General features: G+C 38.7%; 1 long non-coding RNA gene across 1 annotated transcript in view; it reads right to left on the reverse strand.

Annotated features, from left to right (window-relative positions):
- LOC102015042 overlaps positions 1 to 11377 on the reverse strand; it is a 34874-nt gene extending 23497 nt beyond the window's left edge. The window contains exons 1-2 of the long non-coding RNA XR_264607.2: positions 10855 to 11377; positions 10054 to 10289 (exon numbers count right to left, since the gene is read on the reverse strand). This is a non-coding gene — a long non-coding RNA (uncharacterized LOC102015042). The remainder of the gene's footprint in view (positions 1 to 10053; positions 10290 to 10854) is intronic.
- Positions 11378 to 13505: the final 2128 nt, after the last annotated feature.

Below are 13505 nucleotides of genomic sequence, written 5' to 3' on the forward strand. Positions count from 1 at the left end.
CAGACCCCAGGATATAGCTCAGTGGCACAAGTACCTGCCTGGCAAGTGCAAGGTCCTGAGTTCAATTCCTGGTACCCCCCCCAAAAAAAACCTACAGAAAATTGAAATATATGGCCTTTATCTCAATTTGATAAAAGTCATTTATGACAAACCAACAACCAACATCATAATAAATGGACAAAATTGAAAGTTTTTATTCTGAAATCAGGAACAAAATAAGGGTATCCACTTTTACCACTCTCATATATACAGTCCTGGAAACATTAGCTAGAGCAACTACACAAGTGAAAGCAATAAAAGGAATAAGGATAGAAAAGCAAGAAGTTAAATTATCATTATTTGTGGGTGACATGGTACTGTACATAGAAGATCCCAAAAACTCCACCAAAGACTTCAATATTTAATAATCAAATTCAGTAGCATAGCTGAGTATAAAGTCAACACTAAAAAATCAGTATCTTTCTATACACAAAAAACAAACTCATTGAGAGAGAAATTAAGGAAACAACACCTTTCACAATAGCATTGAAAAAATGAAATATTTAGGAATCAATTTAACAAAGTGAGTAAAATTATATACATTGAAAATTACAGTATTCTCAAAAAGGAGATCCATTTGACCCAACTATTCCCCTTCTGGGTATCTTCCCAGAAGAATTAAAAACATCATACCACAATGATATATGATCACCCATCTTTATAGCAACACAATTTTTAATAGATAAATCTTGGAAACAACCAAAATGCCCATCAACCAAGAAATGGATAAAAAAAGATTTTTTTTATACAGTGGAGCATTACTCAGCCCTAAAGAAAGATAAACTTGAGACATTCCTAGCTAAGTGGCTGCACCTTGAGACCACCCTTTTAAGTGAAATAAATCAGTCACTCGTGTGTAAAGATTGCATTGTGTGTCTGGTGTGAGAAATTGAAAATGTAATCAAGGACCAAAGTGTACAATAGGTATTGCAAAATACAAAGAGATGGCTCAAAAGAAAGAGGCCTAGGGAGAAGAGACAGGGAAAGAAAGAAGGGGAAAAGAAAAACAATAGTAAAAGAAGGATAAAATGGAAAAACAAAGCTTTGTAAATAAAGAAGGGAAGAGGGGTTGAGGGATGGGAGGAGTTGGGGAAGAAAAGAGGAATCAAGTTATATTCTATACAGGTCCAAATTCCCTAAGATGAATATGATCGTTATGTATATTTAAATTGTACCAATAAACTTTTAGAAAAACTAACCTTCATTAGTAAAGTTAACCCATCTCTCTGTTTTTGATAGAATTGATGGAATAGGCGTGCAAAATGTCTTTTTCTAGACCTTACTTAATAACATCTTCCCTGTTGCTCACCTTTGATAAGCCCTGATGAGTATAATTAGTGTACTAGAAAATTCAGTAGGTTTGGGGAATTGTCCTCCACATTCTGTAAGATGTCACATGAGAGGAAGCCCAATGAAAGGTCTATGGGAACTCTCTATACTATTTTTGCAACTTTTCTGTAAGCATAAAATCAATTTCAAATAATAAAAAAAGATTTTTAAAACATAAAATAAAAAATGAAGTAAAACAAAAATTATGAGAGGAGTTAATAACTAAAGAATAAATCCCTTACTGCATTTGTTCAAAACATGGAAAGAAGTTTCTGAGTGATGGATTCTTTTCAGGGTCAAAGTAAGGCTTTTGACTGGTAGTTCTGTGAACATATTGAAATGATAATTTCTAGAAAATGTATCTTTTCTTTTAGTACAAACAGAGCTATTTTTATGCAACTTAACTAAAAGGCAAAAGGCAAGAAATATGTTCCACTCCACCTGGTTTGCTTCACTAGGGAAGTGGTTGCATACATCACGGTTTGCAGTGCACTATGAGCTCAGATGTCATAGAAACCCGGTTTGCTGTGCTACTCCAGTTTCAGACAGTGGGGACTTGAAATAGCTCCATGGCTATAGTTCACTTTGCAACTTATTTAGAGAAAAATGAAAACAAATTAAAATCTCATATAAAATAGATATGATAGTGTGAATAGTTAGACAGTAAAGTTGTACAATATTAGCTGTTAAGATCATGAATCTTACAGCCTTACAGTCTATCCTATCTGAATTTCTTAGAACTTTCTGGACTCTGATTCTCTTATTGAAAAAGCAGGGCAATAAAGAATATCCATCTCACAGAATTATTATATGAATTAAATGATAGAATACATGAAACAAGCCTGAAGCTCCGCCTGGATTCTTTGGAATCACAGCAATCACAGTTGTCCTCAGACTGGATGCTTTCATTAAACAGAGAATCAGTAGCCAGAGTCCCTGAGGTCCCTCAGGGAGTTTAATTGTGTACATAATCCATCGTTGCATGAGATTGCCTCAAAAGTTAGTGCCTTTGAACAATGATAATTTATTGCCCTGGTTTCTGTGGATCATGAATCTGAGAATAAACTAGCTTAACATTATTCATGAAGTGTTGGTTAACATGTGTTCCCCGGGCTGCAGTCATACTAAGCCCTGACGGGGGCAGAAGGATCTGCTTCCGAGATGACTTCCCCACGTGGGTGGCCAAGTGGGTGCTAGTGATTGGCAGGAAGTTTCAGTGCCTTGACACCTGCTTTGGTCTCTTTTTCCTCCTGGGGATGAAATACTCAATACCCAGAACTTCAAGGATGAGAAGTTTATATCAGCTCATGTTTTCAGTCTGGTTCCACGGCAGAACTGCATAGTGGCAGGGCCTGGGAAGCAGAGAGCAAAGGAAGAGCCAGGGATAAGGACACACGTCACATGCCCAGGGACCTCCTTTTCTGACCAGACCTCACCCCTAACAGCACTTTCAGCTTTGATTCTTCAGTGGATTCATGCACTGATGAGTACAGCAGCTCCAAGATTCAATCACCTTCCAAAAGTTCCACTCCAAACACGTGAAGCTTTGGGTGACATTCTAGAGCTACACCATAACAATGTGCAAATGTCTCTGTGGATGTTTGGGTGTCAGCTTCCCTCAGAACAACTGACCCAAGAGGAAACAGGCAAAGGTGAAAATGTCTTCTGTGGCTTTGTCTTCTAAGTAATACACCCTCATTTCCACTGGATTCCGGTTCTATAGAAGAGTACTATATAGAACATGAGAGGCTGAGGCAGGAGGATCACAAGTTCAAGCCCAGCCAGGGACAAGGTATACTTTGTCACAAAAAGCTGTGGGGAACAGCTCAGTATCAAAGCCCTGGGTTCAACCCCCAGTACCAAAACAAACAAATAAACAGAATATAAGTACCAGGAGGCAAGATTACTGGGTTGTCCTACAAGAACAGCTACTACAATGTTACCTACCTGAAAGTAAATCTGAAACTATCTTTTCAAGAAAAGTGCAGCACCTTGCTATAAAAATATGACAAAAAAACAAAGCTGGAGGCCTCACAGTATCTGACCTCAAAATATGCTACAAATCTATGCTAACCAAAACAGCATGGTTCTAACATAAAAATAGACACGTAGATCAATGGAACGTAGAATGGAGAACCCAAAAACAAATATATACATCTATCACCAACTGATCTTTGACAAAGGCACAAAAAGCATGCTGGAGAAAGGACAGACTCTTTAATAAGTGGTGCTGGGGATACTAGGCACCTTTTGGAGAAGTGGCAAGAAGACTCCTATATATAAGTGGCAAGAAGACTCACTCTATATAAAAGCACACTCAAAACAGATGGAAGACCAAATGTACGAGCTGACACCATGGAACTACTAGGAAAAGGGACAGGGAAAACATTTCAAGACAGTGGTATAAACAATGATTTTTTTATAAGATTCCAAGAGCACAGGCAACAAAATAAAAAAGTAGAAAAATGGAATTATACCTGACTAAGAAGCTTTTACACAGCAAAGAAAAAAAATCTAGTAGAGTGGGAAAAGACTCTGTAGAATGGAAGAAAATATTTGGAAACTGTTCATCCAACAATAGACTAATACTCAGAACATATAAGCATCTCAAAAACCTAACCAGAAAAAAAATCAACTAAAAATAGGCAAATAATATGAATAAGATATACTAACTGCCAACAGTTATGCTAAAAATTTGCGATATTGCTAGTCATTTGGGAAATGAAACTCAAAGCCATAATGAGTTATCATCTGACTCCAGTTAAAATAACTATTAAATAAATAAACAGAGCACTGGCAAGGACGTGGAGAGGTGCTCACCGTCAGTGGGAATGTGAATTAGTACACCCATAGTGAGAAACAGTGTGAGTATCTCAAAGAACTAAAAAATATCTCAATCGTACATTTTAATTATCTCCCTTTTGGGTAAATATCCAAAGAAAATGAAATTAACATACTAGAGAGAGACCTGAAATCCCACGTTCATGGCAGCACTATTCACAACTGCTAAGATATGGAATCTGTGCAGGAGCTCATCAACAGATGAATGAATAAGTGGAATGTCACATAGACAATGTAATATTTAACCATAAAGAAGAATGAAACCCTATCATCTGCAGCAAAATGGATGGAAATGGAAGGTTTAACATGACTAGAATATAGTAGATAAAGAAATGTAAGTATTTCATGTTCTTGCTCATGTGTGGAAGCTTTAAAAAGTCCACCTGCAGGTAGAATAACTACTACCAGAGGTTGAGAGGGACTGGCGTGGGGCGGAAAGGTCGTTGGGTTTGATCAATGGGGTAGAAAATGGGTTGGACTATCACACTGACTCCTCTGACATGTGCAATTAATATGTGTTAATAAGAAGATGAGCAGAAGAAACAATGAACTTGTGAAATACACAGTTAAAATTAAAATAAGGCATGGAAAATACTGATTATAGGGATTTTTAGAAAGACAAAATGAGAGTACACAAATGCAGTTGAATCTTATCTACAAAGAATGTTATTCTTGTGAATAATGTACAGTTTGGCTCTGAATAAGATACACAAATTATTATTATATGCATTTGCCAGAGGACACATGTGACCTTGGAACAGTCCTATAAGAAATTTTACTTTCTTATAAATTTTGGAGAGATGCACTTGATTATCTTACTTTCTGACCCAAAGCCTTCTAGGACCTACCATCATATTTGGAGCAAGATTCAAATTCTTGAAAGTGGGCCCCAGGTCTAGAAGATGCAGCCCTGGCTACCTCTCCACGTGTCCTCCACCTGCTCACTGTTCCTGAGCACCACAGCCTCCTTTGTTTCCAAAATACTCCAAACCACCAGGCCTCAGCCTCTACAGCTGTTATTTCTCTGTGTAGAACAAACCTCACCCCAACAGCCCTACTTGTCCTCACTCTAGCCTCTGTTCAAATGCACCCTCAAAACAAGCCTCTCCTGAACCCCGTCTAAAAATACTCTCCCCCATCCCTTTCTCTCCCTTTGTCCTACTCAGTTTCTTCACAGCTTTTTCTCTATATAACTTTAAATTTTATATCACTTAATTAACATGTGAATGTAAGGACCATGACCGCAGTGACTTTATTTGATCATGAATCTCCAGGACAATATCCAGAACATAGTAGGTGTGTATTAAACTTGTAGTGATACATTTTGAAATATTTTGTTGTAAGTAGTAAGATGGGATGTATGTAAAAATAAGTTCTTCTTGGGCAGGACTTATAACCATAACAATGTTAGAAATACACTGGGATTGATATAATTTGGGAGGTTTAAGACAAGGAATTGTTTGGGACTGATGTGAAAGGATTTGGGGCTCTCAGATGAACACAGGATAATCATCTCATGCCATACTGGAATTTGGAGCCTGACACTTCCCTCACTTCTCCATATAGAAGGTGGGCCCTTGGCAGAAAAGAAGATGCAAAGATGCTGAAAGAAGGCCTTGACTACTTTACAGTGAGCCTTTTTCATGAGAGAGGCTGACTGCACCTGGGGGAAGGGGCTCCTCAGAGTTACACACTTGCCGAGGATAAAACATGTCTATGGATGGAGGATTCGGCTCAGATATGACCCAGAGCCAGGCTGTGAGGTGGAGATGCACAGGTCTCGTTGGCTGCCAGCCTCTGGAGGCTGAGGACTCTGCTCGATGGAATCTGACGCTCACCAGTGTTTGTGCACATCAACCAAAGAAAACATGCTCAGCTCCAACTGTCAGCATTAAGCAGAAATAAGGAAAAAGAGAATAAATGAAGCAGTGACTATCCTGTCTTCGATCTTCCAGGGTAAATTATGAACTCGACACGAAAGTCTTTAACTATGTTATCCACTTGAAACCAGGCTCCATTTCTTTTTTTCAGGGGAAGCACGTTGACCTCATTTTCCTTCTGTGTCTTCATTGTTGCGCTGTTCTTTCTTCTGTGAAATAAGACTCGGTCCCATTTGCTGGCAGTTCTCCCAATCAAACCTCAGCTGGAAAGAGGCCTCAGCTTTGGTTGTCTGTGAATTACTGTCAGTTCCCTTTTTAACAGTCTTGTCATGTCTGGGAGAAAAACGTATTTCGAATTTTTATGTCAAGAAGCAATAACTGTTCTCTGCCCTCACTCATGACAAAAGCCACAGGAAGTTCTTCCCACAAGTTTTGCCAGATTTACCTGTGTTATTCACCCTGTGATACTAGAGAATGTTTCCTGAAAAAAAGAAAACCTTTCACAAGGGGATTATATAGGACAATATCTCTCCTCATGACTTTTTCCACAGACCAATAAAATATGTGCTTTCTTCACAGTGTATCCTGGTTTTAATGGAATCTAAACTTTTTGGAAGTTTTTCCCTTTGTTATATAGTTTTTCATTGTCAAAGAATGGTGTGAACAGATCAAAGACCTACAGGAGCAAATCTACATTCGGGACCACTCCCACTGGCTGTCTGATAGGGACAGGGACAAAGCACTCAGGTGGCAGAACTTGGTGGCACCAGGTCGTGGGTGATTCTGGGCCAGAATTCACCTGGCTCTTTCATCAACAGGTCATTTTCCAATGTCTTAGTCCCATAAGCAAAAGCTCACACACCTCCTGCATGGGAACATAATGGACACCCACAGAGAAATACTTGCTATCAAGTGTTAGCTTTGCTCAGAGGGAAAACAAAACCTGTGGACCCTTCATTGAATAAACAAAGTCCATGACCTGCTTTTACATTTTACCAGATTAACAAAGAGTCATCTCCCCAAATTTCCATGAGAAACAAGGTCTTTTCTAGAAAAATTTAAACAGAGAGACTATAGTTAGTACTCACTTCCAGCACTTGTACTTTTATAAAGCAGATGGTATGCGCTGAGTTCATCTTTTAGCTGATTACTGCTGAGTCTTTCTACAATTACATAAAAAGGACTCTGACCACTGTCTGTTTATGCAATGTACTTTTAATTGATTGTGCCAACTTGAGATGTTTAGGAGCTTAACTAAATTGGCTCAGCAATTCGACATTATAGGGTGTAGAGGACCCACCCTAGGGCAGCTCACAGCCTGGATGATGTAAAGAGGAAATGAGGAAGAATAGACCAAGCTTCTGTTGTTCAGAGGAGCTCTAGTCTTCGCCTTCAGCTCTGACATCCTCTCCTGGCTTCTAGCACAGACTGTCTTCTGCCATGGATCCTTCAACTTTCTGTCATAGATGCTTCGGCTTTCTGGTGTAGATTCTTCAGCCTTCTGGCTTAGACTCATCCACCTCCTGATATGGACTTGCAATGATGCTGCAGTGAGCTCCAGACCCAGGACTGAAACCTTCAGTCCTCAGTGCGTAGCCAGACCCTCTGTGCGCTTCCTCAGCCAACTCTGGGTTGGATGAGTGGCCAACTCTGGTTGGATGAGTGGATGGGTGGCCATCACAAGCCAATGTTGGAAACTCTTTTCTTTGGTTTTTTTTTTGGGGGGTTTTTTGGTTTTGGCTTTGGTTTTTTTTTGAGGTTAAGTAAGAAAATTATTGGAGAATAGGAATGGGGAATGGGAAATAGGAATAGCTCCTGAGAGACAGGAGGGATCCCAAATGGGTTGCCCCTTGTAATTTTTGACACATTTGTGTAACTTGTGCTATATCTGTTTCCCTAGTAAAACACTGACTGATACATACAAAAAGGATTATAATGACAAGTAAAATACACGATGAGCAATTTGTATCATACATTGAGTTGTTTCTTAGACCCAGATTTGCCCATCTATGCAGCCTTAATTATCAAAATTGCTATAATATCCTGAGCCAAAAAGATGACACAGTGAAGCATCTGATGTGTGCCTGAGTACAGGTGCTGTAGAAAGGACTAAAATGTTGTATTTGCCTCAAAAAGTATTTAAAAACAATTGAGTGAATTTTGTAAAGTCAGCCAGTAATTTCCTCATTTGACCAGACAAATTTCTTTCGCTTTCTGTAGCGTAATTACTTATCAAAATCTTTTAAGTTACCATCTAAAATAGTTTCAGCCAGTTTTAGCCACTTTCCCCCAAGTTCTGCTACTTTTCATTTTCAAGAAGAATTAGATTTCTTTATGATTCAACATGAGACATTTTTCCTAAAACTCATGACTAAATTTCTAGACTGGACTTTAAATAATTCTAAATAAATATAAAGTTCTGACATTAAGTTCTCCTTTCTTTAGAGAGTTCTTTTTAAGTTTTGGAAACTTGTTATATTTTAAGATGTGTGCAAGATGTAAAATCTACACAGATAATAATGATTAGAGACAGTCCCAATTTGGAATAGGTATATTTTGTTACAGATCCTTTGCTATATGTCAGTCCCTTTAACAGCCTTGACAAATGTTTAATTAATTTTTCTCTTTTTCCTCCCTTTTTCTGTAATTATTATACAAAACATTTTGACCAGTAGCTAAACTTGATGTACTGCGTAAGTATACACCTTAACAATTTTTAGTACAGGAAGTTTAGCACTTTTCTATGTATATTAAATATATTTACAAATTCTACCCTCTGAAAAACCCTATACTTTAAGTACTATTATCTCATCTTCACTTTAATGATTATAGTCTTGAAACACAGGGAAGTTAAGTAACTTACCACCAAGGTCCTGTGGCTAAGATGAGATAAAGCCAAGGGGTGAATCCAGGTAGTCTGGTACCAAAACCTGATCTCTTACTCACTTACCATGCTGACTTTCTTCAACCAAGATGAATATAAATGTTGGATCAGACATTTTCACTTACTCATTTATCATGTGGTAGAATACTACACACTAATACATAGGACCTACTGGCTTACATAGCAACATGGATGACTCTCACAGATACAAGGTTCAGTAGAAGAAGTCAGATCCAAAGGAGCACATACTCTGTAATTTTTTTATGTCAGGATTTCTCATCCTCAACTCTACCGATATCTTCAGCCAGAAATTTCCTTAATGTGTGGCACTGTCCTATGCACTGCACAATGTTGAGTAGTAGCAACCCTGACTTCCACTCATCGCCTTCCACTCACCGCCTTCCACTCACCGCCTTCCAATAGGACCCCTACTCCCCTGCTCATTGTGGCCACCACAAAGGTCCCTGTGCATTGGTAAATGTCCTCTGAGACAGAAATCAACTTCAGGTAAAAACCACAGGTTTATATGAAGACTTTTTGAAAAGCACTAGAGCCTTGAATAGTGATGAGGGAACCTATGGGAAATGTTCTAGGTCTTCATTACAGTACTGGTTTTATTTTAAATTCATCAAACTAAATGCCTAAGACATGTAAATTTTATTGCATGTAAGTCACACATACAATATTAAAAACTGGTTGGCTTAGGGACGGGAGAAAAATTGTACCTCAGGAACTCAGAAGAAGAAAACAGTCATCCTGAGGTGTGAAGGAGAAGGCTGAGGGGAGGACGGTGCTGACTGAGAAGGGCCTGCGTAGCAGAACCGGTGGCAGAGGGCGGGGCAAACAACTCACAAGAGGCAGCAAGAGCAAAAGGCACTGAAGCTTTGTTTTATTAAGAACATTTCATCAGGTACCATTTTCCTACAAATAGAACTGAGGGAAATTCAAACTGCATGTGGCTAATATCTAGGTCAATGCTGTGTTCATGAGGGGCTGTAACAATCACCGTTTGGTAATGGTGAAAATTAAGCCTTGGAAATTAAATAGAATAAAAAACCATTGGGCCTTTCAGCTCATTACCTCACTATTGCAGAATTCCCCACTGCCATCCATTCTTGCTATTTGTCCAGCCTCACTCCTTTCCAGGTGGAGGATGCTTCTACTGCATTTTTTACACGGCTCATCAAAAGAGGAATAAAACTCTCCAGGGAAGTTCCCCACTGTCTTTTCAGCCATCGTTTTCTTCCAGGCTACTAATTACTGTTAGTTGCATTATTCGTCATCATCCTTAATTGAGCATGAACAATGGCTCAATGCTGTAAAGAAAATGTTGAAGGAGAGTCATTTTACTAAAGCCAGAGGATTTGGAGCTGAGTCAAAGAGAAAGAATAATGAGAAATAGAAATTCTTCCAAGGAGAGGGAGGCCACTGCGCAGTACAGAGCTGCCCTGTGTGCATGAAGAATAGTCATTCTTTGAGTTCAGTCTGGGACAAGGCTACTGGCAGGACCTCTGGCCAGATCCACCCTCTGGAGGAGGGTGCTGTTCGTCCATATATGGGGGCTGGAGCAGGTATTAGAACCTAGAACAAGGAGGAGCTTTATACACCTTTTTGTGATACTTCATATTCTATACAGAGAACCAAAAACAGCAGTAAGCCCAGAGGCAAATCATCACTGAATTCTTTCTCTAGAATAAGTGCATATTGAGTTTTTTTCTGAGTAAATTGTTACCATTGAGATTTATTGGAATTAGTGGCAAGTCTTCACTTTTTCAAGTCTTCTGTATCAGAATAATTTTTAGCCACAGGTAATTTCTAACTCACCTATGGATAAAAGAATACCCAGTGAAGAGTGACTGAAACAGTACAGACACTGATTACCTCACTTCTCAGGAAGTCCACAGGCAAGTTGTTCATAGCTCAGCAACATCAACGCTATGCGTCCAGATGCCATCTCTTCCCATGCTTCTGCTCAGGAATCCTCAATATGTTGGTGATGCTTCCTTCATGGTTACAAATTGACTGTTCCAGCTGCAAGCATTACATCTTCAAAAGGCAATATCCAAATGCGAAGAGCAAGAGGGAAGGCAAATGCAGAGCTTTGCCTATGCAGTGCCCACTCTTTTACAAGGGCAAAACAATTTCCCCAGAAGCTGTGTGTGGTAGTACATGCTCATATCCCAGCAGTGAGAGAGGGTTATGCAGAAGAATTACAAGTTCTAGTCTTGCCTGAACAGCTAATGAGACCCTATCCCAAAACAAAAAATGAAAAGGGCTATGTATATATCTCAGTGGTAGAGACCCTAGTGCCACAAAGAAAAGTTTCCCCCAGAAATTTCTTATTTCTTTAACAAGAACTGTCCTAGTTAGTCACCAGCCAAAATGGAATGAGGTTTTTTTTGGTTACCTTAGATTAATCATGATTCATCCTGGGATTCATTGTAACTATCATAAACTCAGTAATTTTCACCAAAAATGAGGAAGAAACTGGGAAGCAATAAAATAACTTGCCCAATCCTGATTTTGTATTTATTTTCCTTGAGGAGTGTTTAGCCCACGTACTTTGATGGTATGTTCCACTGTATAAGCCTTGGTCCCAAGTTTAAATTATTAATTCAGTTAGATACAAAGTTAAGATCTAAATGAAATATACATCTAGGTTATATTCTTTAAATATTCGAGGTAGCCCCAGGGCCGTTTGTACATGTGATCCTTCATTCAACAAACACCAACTAAATGCCTTTATATGTCAAGCACTTCTTTGCATCCTGATGAACAAAACAAGGAAATTTCTTCTTTCCTGCCTCATACATTGAAATAAGAAAACAGACTTGGAGCAAGAAACAGATACTCAGTATGAGTTTGTGCTCTGTGCCACAGAGAGCGCTAAGTGCTATTTTAATTGTGGGTGGAGGAAGCCTCTTTAGAGATGGCATTTGAGTAAAAATAGAGTAGACCCTGGGTGAAAAGTGGCCAAGGGTACAAAAGCTTTGAGGGGAGACTGTCTTTGCTTGACAGTAAAGAGCTTGAGGCAGGGAAGGCAACAGGAACAAAGAGTGAAGTCAAGGGTAAAGCAAGCAGATTATGCGTGGCCTTGCAGGATGATGGAAAGACACTTTTTTCTTTTACTTTAGATGACTCAGGAAGGGATTTGGAGGAGGTCTAGGTAGATGAAGGACTTGATCTTGCTTATATCTTAAAAGAATTGTTCTCACTGCGTGGGGGGAATCAACAGTAATCAGATATGAGAAAAATCAGACAGGTGTATTAAGAGGCCACTGCAGTGACACAAGAAAGCAGTTTAGGTTAGGCTGCTGTTAGTGACAGTAGAGATCTGCATGTGGATTATGTGTGATGTGAGAATAAAAGAAGGTTTAAATGGGGCTCTTGGTTTGGAGTTTTTATTTCCTGAAATGAAATTATATCAAGGAATGAGTTTGGGGTGTGGCAACCAAGCATTTGGCTTTGGACATATTAAGCATGAAATTCTTATTAAATTTCTGAATGGAAATATTGAGTACACAGCTGCACGTATGAGCCTAGAGCTTAAATACACATATATAATATTCAAAATTATGAGATCTAATGAGATCATCAAGTGCAAGAGCTAAATAGAGGACAAGTGGTCCAAGGAGGAACCCCGTAGGACGCTGCAGTGGTGAGACACAGCCAAAAGCTGGGCAAAGGGAAATCGCTGAGACACGAGAAATTCTAGCAGAGGATGGTTTCTTATACAAACATGAAGTGATCAACTGTGAAAATGCATTGACAGATCAAAATATAAACTGAGAAGCCAAAGAGCTTGGCTTGGGGAATGGAACAAAGGAAAGTGATTACCAGTATGCACAGATTTAACACTAAGAATCTTGTTTACACTGCATTGACCATGATGTGAATCATCGTGATTTCCTATGATTATCTTCTCTCGCGGTCACTCTAGTACTTTTACAGACATTTAAATTGCTTTCAGCAATATTTTTATGCTTTCGTCTAATAAAATCTGATTTAGAAAATCTAATCAATTAGATATTTTAGGCCTTATCATTGATATTACAAATTGGCTATGGTTTTACAAAGTGATGAACCACAAATGACAAGCCCACTGATTTAATTTACAAAAATTTTACTCATCTGTTGCCTTTCAGAATCCATCTACTGCATATACCAAGGCACATTGCTCTTCCTAATAGATGACATTGAATTTCTAATGGGAACTTCTGCAATAACAGATTCATCACATCTGAAGCACGCGCCTACAGTATTTCATTTTGTCACTGGCTGCACTTTAAGCTTTGCAGTGAGGCTCACAAAAGCCATAGGATATCATTTTGCCTGAATCAAGAGCTTTACCTTCCCAAAGAAGAAAGAGAATCTCAAATCCCTGTTTAAACTGAATAATCCCTACACATCAATTTTTTCTTCCAGTATGTACTTTTTCATATTGTTTTATCTTTGCATTTCTCCTATCTTACATTTCAGCTTATTTCAAGTAACTATACATCACATAACAAAACTAAACTAATATGATATCA

The sequence above is a fragment of the Chinchilla lanigera genome, unplaced genomic scaffold (genome assembly GCF_000276665.1).
Source record: "Chinchilla lanigera isolate Chin_1 unplaced genomic scaffold, ChiLan1.0 scaffold00120, whole genome shotgun sequence".
NCBI lineage: Eukaryota > Metazoa > Chordata > Mammalia > Rodentia > Chinchillidae > Chinchilla > Chinchilla lanigera.